The 10,805-nt window shown below is 39.9% G+C and overlaps 1 pseudogene; it reads left to right on the top strand.

Annotated features, from left to right (window-relative positions):
* The first annotated feature begins 1,368 nt into the window (after positions 1 to 1,368).
* Positions 1,369 to 6,770, top strand: LOC131182006 (mitogen-activated protein kinase kinase kinase 1-like; annotated as a pseudogene).
* The last annotated feature ends 4,035 nt before the right edge of the window (positions 6,771 to 10,805 follow it).

The raw sequence follows: 10,805 nt of genomic DNA, 5'->3' as shown, positions 1-10,805 counted from the left end.
GTATTACAACTTCGGTGAAAGAAAATCTTCTCGTGGATGAGTTGTCGTCGGTCCTCAAAGAAACTGACCTGCAGTCCATTAGTCAAGAGTATAACCTCCGAACTGACTCTTTTGAGCTTATACGATGCAAAGGCGATCTCCGAGCTGATCATTTCTTTGAAGAAAATGACGTGATCATGGTGTATGAGGAGTAATTGAAGGCCGAACTTTGGTTTTCCTTGGACGATTTCTTTAAGGCGGTTCTGAAGCTTCATCATGTAAGCGTAGCCCAAGTGCACCCTAATTCATGGCGGATCCTGGTGGCTTTTAGAGGGTTATGCCGAGCAAAAAAACTCGAGCCTATAGCGAAGGTTTTTGCTGAGTTGCATAGGCTTACTCGCTGGAAGGACGACGAGTACTAGTTCTTCCAAGCCAAGCCGCACTATGGGCTTTTTACCGACCTCCCCTCTTCGCTAGAGAACTGGAAGAACTGGTTCTTTATTTTGAGGAACAAGATCCCGAATGGCTTCGAAGGCTTCCCACGCAGCTGGCAATACCTGGTCCCCTCGGCTCTAAAAAAGGTCACTTTGAATAGAGACGAAGACGCCATGGTAAAGGAATTGAAGGAGCAGGCGGCCACCCATAAGTATTCTTGCCCATATGCTGTAATGGCCGAATTGAAGTGGTGGCTTATGAGGGTGATCGCCAATGAAGATTATGAACTGTAGCTCTCTGACCTCGGACCTGGTACTACCCATATCTCCGGTTTCTAAATCTTAGCGAACTCACTGACTTCTTCTTTGTGCAGGTATGGCGGGCGATGATGCTTCCAAGGAGAGCCGCAAGCGAAAGAGGGAGGTTTCTAGAAAAGTGCGGGCGATGAAGGAGGCCACCATTGCTGATGCTCAGACCCCTCGTTGTGAATTGGTAGAGGTGCCGAGCTCTCCTCCTCGATCTTAGGAGCAACCGATCCTTGAGGTAGAGGTCGTCGCTCCTACTCCTCAGCAAATTGAGCTTTCGCCTCCCCTGCCTCCTCCGATCTCTTCCAATGTGGAAGGGGAATCTTCAGGTCCTACGGTCAGGACACTTTCCCGGGGTACTCAACTTCTGATCCAATCGCTGGAAAGGAACCGCTCTACAAAGGGGAATTCTGGCCTGGCCAAAGTCATGGGAGCTTCCATCTGCTTCCAAGAAGATCAGAACCAGTTGGCAAAGGAGAGCATGGATGATATCTTAGCTCAGACAATGAGCTTAGGCTTAGAGACCATTGCAAACTAGCACGTACTCAGTGAGAAAGCCCACGCTTTAAAAAAGAAGATTCTTAAGGCGGTCCAAGATGCCTCAACTGCACAAGCTCAGCTCTCCTCTGCTAACGACTACATCGCCAGAATGGAAGAGAGGATAGCGGAGGTGGAGCGAGAACTTGAAGACTCCCGAGCTGGTCGGTCTGCCGATCTCGCTCATTATGCTAAAGACCTTCGGGCAAAAGAGGAAGAGCTCGGAGCCAAGGATGAGAAGCTCCAAGCTAAGGAAGAGGAGAGCACCACAAAGGAGGCCGGGGCTTATGTGAATGTGCATAATGACCTTCTGGCCGAGCTGAGGAAGCGGTATCTTGAAGAGGACTTCTCCTGGATGAATGAGCTCGCCCCAGAGGCCGAAGATGAGAGCGACGCAGAGCCAGAGAGAGAGAGAGAATGAGAGGAGTGATGATGTACCTAGAGAGTAGGCTGGGGGAGACCCTCCAGCCGAATGACTTATAAATTTTATTTTGAAATGAATTGAAGTCCTTTTTCTGTTCAAATTCTTGATGAGATCGGAAAGCGTGCAAATCGTATAAGTATTTAATTGTTTGAATGTATTAGACATCAAACCTGAAAGCCACCATTAACCTAAGTATAAGACATCGGAAAACATTGTAAGCCTGAGACCGGACTTAGCCATGACCAAACATCGGGTAAATCTTTAGAACATTAGAAAGACTTGATTTGAATTCTTAAGATCGGAATCATCATTAGACCGAACAGAAAACTTAACTTGATTTTTGGGACATTCAAGTTTTAACACCACAAATTTTAAATGTATTATTTTGTGAGTAATATTAATATTTTTATTTTATTTAAATTTTAGGAAATTATTTGAAATTTTTCAGACTTTCGAAATCGGGTTTGATTTCCCGAAAATATAAAACTTTAATAATTTTTAAAAATTAATTTAAAGACCACCTGGCAAAAATAAAAATATATTTGGATTCTACGAATTTTTCTGAGTTTTCTAGAATTTTTTCTGAATTTTTGGGCCTCATTTTTGGTCCCAAGGCAGAATAAAAATTTAAAATTTTGTATCCTGAATCGGACCGGCCGAATCGAATAGGACCGGATCGGACCGGTCGAATTGGACTAGCCTTTCTTTTCTTCTTCTTTCCTTCCCCGCGCATCTCGTCCCTCTTCCTCTCTCTCCCATTTTCTCTCTCCTCCCTCACCCTCACGCCGAGCCGCCATCTGCCGACCCTCCCAACTCACCGGCGCACTTGACCTTCCCTCCTTGCGGCCGTCACTGGAACTCAGGAAGCAGCGCCTGAAGCAGCGCGACATCTGTGCGCCGTTTGAGTTCCGGCTGAAATCCGGCCGATCTGGCCACCGATTGGGCCGGGTCTTGTGTCAAACACCATCTACACCTCGAGAGCTTTCCATAGACACCAAGAACACCAAAATCCATCGAGCGGTTTGTCCAATTTTTGTCCGGAAAGTTTTAGCCCATTTCAACTTTTGGGCTAAATTTCTCGAAAACCGTGAACCCCACAAGAAAACTGAGAGTACCAAATCACTCCACTCGTCGAGAGCTTCGCGGCAATATAAATTTCAAAATTTTTCGACACCATTTTCGGTGGGTCCCATGAAACTTCGTAGTGTTTTTTCGAGCATTAAATGAGCTTAGAAAATTCCGTAAAAATTATATACTAACCCTCGTGTTGTGGGCTTTGTGTAGGTACCTTCAATTCGGGAAAATTCGACTGTTGCTAGGGTCTGTGAAATTCCGACCAGACAGACCAGCTACCGAAAAAGTCTCTGAATTGAGCCGAGATTTTGGCTACCCCACCGTTGTCAAACGTCCAGAGCCCGTCCCCTGAGTCGGAATCGGCATAGGTAAACCTGAACCTTACTTTTTCTTAATTTTCTAGTGCTTGAATGGGATTAAAAATCCAAAAAATATTCGTGGTAGTTCAGAAAATTATGATTCTTTTTGCATTAGCTTAGTAATGTTGCTAAGGACCGCGGGGCAAAGTTTTAGAATTTTTAGAGCTTATTTGGGTAGTTTTTGCAAAAAGGGTCAATTATAAGGACTAAACTATAATTTTACATATTGTGATTGATGACTGTTTGGATGGGCCCAGGAGGGGCTGTGTGATGTGATTGAGTTGTGGATATATGGTTTATGGATATAAAAGTGTGTTGTAAGCCTTTTTGCAGGTTGGGTAGGTCCTAGGTATAGGGGAGACTCTGCCGGATTTTCGGCACGACTTAGGTCGTATTTGGTCTTTTCTTGGTTTGTATTGAGTCACTTGTATTAAATAATTGTAATAAAATTGTCAGGTGAGCCGGGACAGCCTTCCTCCTCCGCCCATCCGCCACAGTGACTTCGGTTGAGTCTGTGAGTAAAATATTAATTTTAATTGTAATTTCGAATATTATTATATGTTCAAGCATGTCCATGCATCACTTATAAATATGTATTTATGTAGTTAAATACTAGGCACGTTTTATGTTTCATTCATAATTGTTAAAGTACCATGGATGTTGTTGTGGTAATTTGGAGCAGTGTGCGCGCGTTGGCGTGCGTGTGGTATAGTGTTGGCTATGGACAGGACGGTAGACACGGCTTGAGATCTTCACTGGGACCCGATCCTTCGAGGTAGACACGACTTGAGTTCTTCGCTGGGACCCCGATTTGGTTTATTAAGTGAAAGTCCGAGCTTGAGTTCTTCGCTGGCACAGTTTGGATTAAGAGGGCTGTATAGGGGATTAGCTCCCATATATGTATTGTTTGACATTATCGGGTGTGTGAGTGCTCCAAATTACCTTTTTGCTGTTATGATGTGAAAATATTGCCGATGTTGCATTTCACTCTACAGGGTGCATTAGCTTTAGATAGCTATAGAGATTATGGTTAAAATTGATATTTTACTCTCTGAGTCGAACGCTCACTCCTGTTCAATATTTTTCCAGGCTACAGGAGGATTATTGTTGTGGTTAACCTACTTTTCTCCTTCACAGGTTGTCTATTCATGTTTGTATAATTCTGTTAACTTCTAAAATTCCGCATGTGTTAGAAATATTCATTTGATTTGGGTCTGTAATATAATTACCATGTTGGACCTGTAAACTTATTATTATATGCATGTTTGTTGGACTGGATGAGGGAGCTGAGCTCCCATTTATTTTTATGTTGTTATGAGTATGTGGAGGTTGAGCTGAGCTCCCCAATTGATTATATATCATGTTTACAGGTCGGGTGAGTCAAAAACTCCCCGTTGAAAGGTCCATTTTATGGCCGGATTCTGTCCCGTTGAATTCTTAAAATTGGGCCCAAATAGGCCTTAGAGTTGGGTTGAGGAATAGTTAGGCTTACTACGGGGCCTCGGGGGCCTTAGGCTGGCCCAGGTCCTAGTGCCGGTCCGGCCCATAGGTTGGGTCGTGACACAAGTGAGAAGCCCAATTCTAGCACTAGCTAAATGAATTTCCACAATATTTGAAAAGAGAGATCGGAGGTGAGACTGGATGGTCCGGAGACCCGTCATTGATTCGAACCCTTCTAATAAGAGATCAAAAAACAATTAACTAAGTGTGGGATCGGTTTATTTCATGATCAAGCAATCGATGTATTCGGAAAAGTCATTTGTGATCAAAGGACGTCGGCTGGGAGTCGATTTTAAAGTCCCTTGACTTTGGTGATCGGCCAAAATATGGTGTCGACACTGACATTTATGTGTTACTGTTTGTTTCTTCCTTCTCAATCTTGACATGATCAATTCACTAATCTGTCATAATGCTTTGTTATATAATTTTGGATTATGATTGAAACATTAAATTTGGAACTTGCAAGCAATTTGATTTTAAAAGTTGGTTTGAGCTATGATCACTATGTATATATATAAGTATCCCGGCTCATGACATCAAGAATAGCGTATGTATGTAGTATTTATTTATTTTTTTTATTTAAATACAAAGTAATTGAGCTCAAACCCTTCCACTTCTATTGCTTGGAATTTGTTGGGAAGTTGGTTGCATTAGCTTTGATGTACGAAATACAAGTGGGTGTTGCCTTTGCCCATTTGTTTCTTTTGCAACTGGCTGGAAAAGAGGAAATTTCACTAGAAGATGTAATAGAGATAGATCCTTACTTATATCGTTGGTGCAAGAAGGTCATAGATGCTGAGCTCATTGACACTGAAATTCTAGAATTCGCTGAAGCTGAATTAGGGCGCCAATGGAGCACAGAACTGAGCCACTTGTATAGCAAATATAGCAGGATGTCTTTTGTTGATCGTCTAATTCAACATCGCTTTGTCAAATCTATCTCTTATCAGCTATTATTTTTCAGAAAAGGATTTGATAATGTTTTTGGTACATCAATCGACCAGTTGTTCTCTTCTAATGGACTGGAGCTTGAAGATCTTAATGAGTCACTACGTGGATGCATAATTAGTGGAACTTCACAACTCAACAAGAGAAAATTTTTGAACAATGACTGCAATAAAAGTGATACCCTAATGCATCGGTTCCAAAAGGTATGTGGAATAGGAAGTCCATAATTTCTGAAGCATGATTTTTCCTTTTAGTTTATTTGAATTCAATCGGTGATTGAACTTAGACTTCACAATTGTGGAGATTACTCTAAAACTATTAAGCTAAAGCTCATTGGCTTTGAGCCATGATTACTAATTCACTTTCCCAGTAAAACCCAAACATGCTGTGAATCTTCTAAAATCAACTCATAGAAGCAATTTTACTTGGCAGGTAAGAGGACAGGGTCGCAATATTACAAATTGGCGGAGGGGTGTGCGACTGGGGAGCGGGTCATTTGGATCAGTATATGAACGATTTGTGGCTGATGGATTCTTCTTTGCTGTGAAGGAACTTCTATTGCCAGCTTGAGAAAGAGGCTGATTTATTATGTCAGCTCACTCATCCAAATATAGTTAAATACTTTGGCACAAGTAAGGATGAATCGAAGCTCTATGTTTTCCTCGAGCTTGTAAGTAAGGGCTCCCTTGAAAATGTTTATAAAGAGTTTCCGCTGCAGGATTCCCATGTGTCTGTGTACACAAAACAGATATTGAAAGGCTTAAATTATCTCCATGAGCGAAATGTTGTTCACAAGGACATCAAATGTGCCAATGTATTGGTGGATGAAAATGGATGTGTGAAAATCGCAGATTTTGGATTAGCAAAAGTAACCAACTCAAATGCAATCATTAAGTCCTGTAAAGGGACTACATGTTGGATGGCTTCTGAGGTTTTTAATAGCAAGATAGCAGGAGGGTATGGGTTTCAAGCTGATATATGGAGCGTTGGGTGCACTGTATTGGAGATGTTAACCGGAAAACCTCCATACTCTGATTTGGGTTTGGAACAAGGTCAATTAATTTTTCGGATGGAAGAGGCCACCCACCTTCTCTTTCAGATTCTCTGTCAGATGATTCGCGAGACTTTATCCAGCAATGTCTACAAGTTAATCCAAAGGATCGTCCCACTGCTGCTGAGCTTTTTGAACATCCATTTGTAAATAAATAGGTGAATGCCGGCAGGCTGCAGCGACACTCGTTCTTGACAAATTTGAATTAATTTCAGCTTAAATTGAGGCAGCTGAAACGTGATCAGCTATGCGGAATTTTTTTTTCAAGTTCTTTTATTAATATAGAAATCCTGGATTTCTGGGTCAGTTCCTTTTTTCTGTTTCATTTGTTCAATTGAAACTCAACTATGGAGACAGACTCTTCTAAATCAGCTCTTGTTATCAAACTTTTGCATACCTAGAGTAGCAGATACTTGCATATTTTGTACTGTATCATAAATCCAAAGGGAGCAACATGCATAATTTACTAACAAATCATGTTATTGAAGAATGTTTGTAACACCCTCACTGTAGCAACTCCGTACATTCTACTGTTCCGGTGACCGGTGTCGGTCCGGACAGTTAAAACGTCCGGAAAAATATTTAAACTAAACTCAGAAACCATGATTAACTCAAATATTAACAAGAAAAATTTAGTAAAAATTTTAGAAATAAAATACAACCAAGTTAAACGAGCCGGTGCCCAAGCGATGGGTAACCAGAGGTAAGTTGCGGTTCTCGCAACGAGGAGCCCTAGACCCGGGGAAAAATTCGTAAAATAATTTTTGGGACTCCAGAGAAGGGTCATTGAGGTTCCTATGGCATTAGAATGCCAAGAAAATATTTAGAAAAATTTTTCAATCGGTACAGACAATTTTGACCCGTTAAGCCAAACGGAGGGCATTTTGGTCATTTCGCCTTCAGAGACGATTTTTGGCCGACTTGTCCAGTTAAGTAAATAATTATTATGATCTAAAATATGAATAAATATTAGTAAAAATTTAATTAGAAATGAGTTAAAGAAAGAAGAAAGAAAAATCAAATAAAAAGGCATTAATGACATAAGCTTGATGTAATTAGAACCCCTTAGCCAATCAAATTAAAGGAAGACATTTATAATACATAAATGGGCAGAAAAAGAAGACCATTTTAGAGAATTTTCTGCAGCTATTCTTCTTCCCCAATAAGACGTTTCATGCTTCTCTTTTCCCTTCTCCATTTTCATGCTTACAAAGCTTGAATCCACACCCTTTCTCACCTCAAAAGCCTAAGTTATCTTCACTAAAATTAATCCACACACCCTAAGGAAGCTCTAGGCAGCCACAAAGAGGAGAAATTCTAGAGTTTTCACAAGCTCAATAAGTTGAGCAAAGAGGTTAGTGCACCTATCTACTTAAAACTCTTTAATTTCATGATTAGGGACTTGAATTTAGTAAGGAATTGTAAATTAAATGGATTAAACTCATGTGTGAGCAGCCCATGGATTTCGGCAGCCCTATTGTAGGGATAGGAATGAGTGTTTTGTTGGACTTAGAGTGGGCTAGAAATGATATTTAAGGTATATATATATGTATGGATAATGAACTAGTGTGATAACTAAGGTGTATGGGTAAATTGAAATGGATGTTAGGGTTTTGAGAGGTGAAAATTTGACTTGGCTTAGGAAATTGTTAGAAAACATGTTAATGGTCAATTAGTGACCATTTTAGGTAAGTTGACCACAATTTGGACTGAAATATAGCATGGCCAAGTGAATGTGTAGGCTGCCTAAGGACAGCAGCAGAGTGACTAAAATTTCAGTCCACTTGGACTGCCATATCTTGGGCTGTGTTAGTCCAATTGGTGTTTGGCCAGTTGGACATGAAACTAGGCTTATAATGGCACATTTTTGCTGAAGAAACCATGCCCAAAAGACCAAAGCAAGAGGACCAAAAGTTGGCCCCAATCCGGATACCCTGCAACAGCACCTGCAGAAATGACCAAATGAACAGTAACTGTTCATTTGGCCATAACTCACTGTAGATTTGGTCAATTGACCTGACATTTTTACAGCAACAAGATAAGATATAGACAAACAACTTTCATGAAGAAACCTACCCCAAATTATTCCATTAACCCATTCAAATTATTGAACAAATTTGAGTTATCAAACCTGCAACTCTGCAGATTTACATTTGAACAGTAATGTTTGGATGGCTATAACTCTCTCTAGAAAACTCGGATTTAGGCGATTCTTGAACCGATGGAAATCTAAGGCATGGTAGAACATTTCATATGAAGAAAGTTAGACCAAATTAGGAACTTAACTTGATCAAATTACTGACCAAAGTTGGATCATAATCTGCGACCCAATATAGCGGCATGAGCGATTGCGTGAGCGATAAACTTATTTTGGCCATAACTTGAGCTACAAAACTCCGATTGAGGTGATCCAAAAATGAGAATACACTTAAGACAATAAGGAACATTTTCTATGAAGGAAGTTTTGTTAAATTCCAACAGTAAATCGACCAATGGAATAGTGCAACTTCGGAACACCAAAACCGAAAATTGGCAATTTTGCCAAAATGACCTAAGCTTTGAAAAAGTGATTAAAAACAACAAGTTTTGAATACAAAATGTGGTATGTTGGGAGTATTAAAACCAATGTACCTATTGTTTATTGTTTATGCAAAAGTCAACATTTTAGTTGACTAATGAAATGAATAGTGACATGAAAACTTGAAATTCAAAAATTGTGAAACTTAAAAGTGCAAAATGCCCTAGTAGGCCTAATGTGATTGGTTTGGATAGGTTGGCATGCCAATAGGGTATTGTTTTAGCGATCGCGAAAGGCTTTATGCTGTATTCATGGCTTTATGCGTATTCATGGCTTTTATGCGGTATTCATGGCTTTTATGCGATTATGTGATATCATGGCTTTTTAGCCATCTTGTTGCATACATGGTTGGCGTTACTGCGTCCCATGGTATGACGACGAGACACGCGGTGTCGGTGCCAACGACCCGTTATCCAGTCCAGTCGTCCAGTATAGGTTACTTGGGCATGGAAAAGTATAACTGTGAACTGATTATTAAAGAAAATACGAAAATTAAGTATCAGGAATGATTACAAAAATACAAAGAAGCTCAAGATCATGAAAAAAAAATATTTAACGAAATGCATGAAGAAGTTAATATCATAAAACATGATTAGCCCTCGACTAAACAATAAGTTAGTAATTACTCATTTCTTATGAACACAATAGCAAGGAAATTATTATTTTTATTTGCATATTATATTTTCTTGTATTATTGGCACCACTAAGCTTTATGCTTAGCGCGTCGCTTTTGCAACGCGTAGGTACTGAAGATTTGGACAGAGGGCCCAGTAGACCACAGATTCGGTAAGGCAGTTCACAGTTCTGCATAGTGTCCGTGTCACCTCAACTTCTGCAGTGCATTGGTAGGACACTAGGTGTCATTTTGGTATTTTGTAATTGATTTTATTTTCTCATGTGTAAATGAACTTATGAAATGTAATTTGATGTTCATGTAAATAATGAGAATTGTGTTTGTAAATGGAAAAGTGGATGTTTATCTGTGACTGTTACATGACTATCAAATGAGATGAATGATTAAGAAATGAATGGTTGAAAAATGTTGAGATCTTGATATTGAGACTTTGTTGATGAATTGAAGTTGGGATTGTTTGGAAAGTTATTTGGAAGTGTTTTAACAGGTTCCGAAGAACTGTTTTCTCCATTTTTAGCCGGTACTCCGCCGGATTTTCTTTAAAATTTTCGGAACCTCAAAGAAATAAGAATTTCGATAAATGGCTTAAATAAATTATATTTCACAAATTATATTCAAAAATTATGACAAAAATTAATTAAGGTATATTAGAGTGTGCCGGTACACCGTGTGGCATTACTTACTCGGCTACACTGTACACGGGTAAGGGGTGTCACATTTAGTGGTATCAGAGCGCGGTTTAGGCGTTTCTGGACCTAGATAGACTGCATATCATGCATGGCATTCATAAGAGTCGAGGTGACACTATTGCAGATCTGTATTTCCTGTTTATTTTAGGTTAAGGTATGGAATAAGAGAGTGAAGAGACAATGAGATAGCGAATGGAGATGAGAAAGAGACTGTATTTAAGATGAAAAAGGATGAGTACATAATTGTTTGAGGATAGGATTGGGATTAAGGAGAAAGTGAAGTAGGATATTA

The sequence above is a fragment of the Hevea brasiliensis genome, chromosome 8, assembly GCF_030052815.1.
Source record: "Hevea brasiliensis isolate MT/VB/25A 57/8 chromosome 8, ASM3005281v1, whole genome shotgun sequence".
Classification (NCBI taxonomy): Eukaryota; Viridiplantae; Streptophyta; class Magnoliopsida; order Malpighiales; family Euphorbiaceae; genus Hevea; species Hevea brasiliensis.
This window is presented reverse-complemented; position numbering and strand designations above follow the sequence as displayed.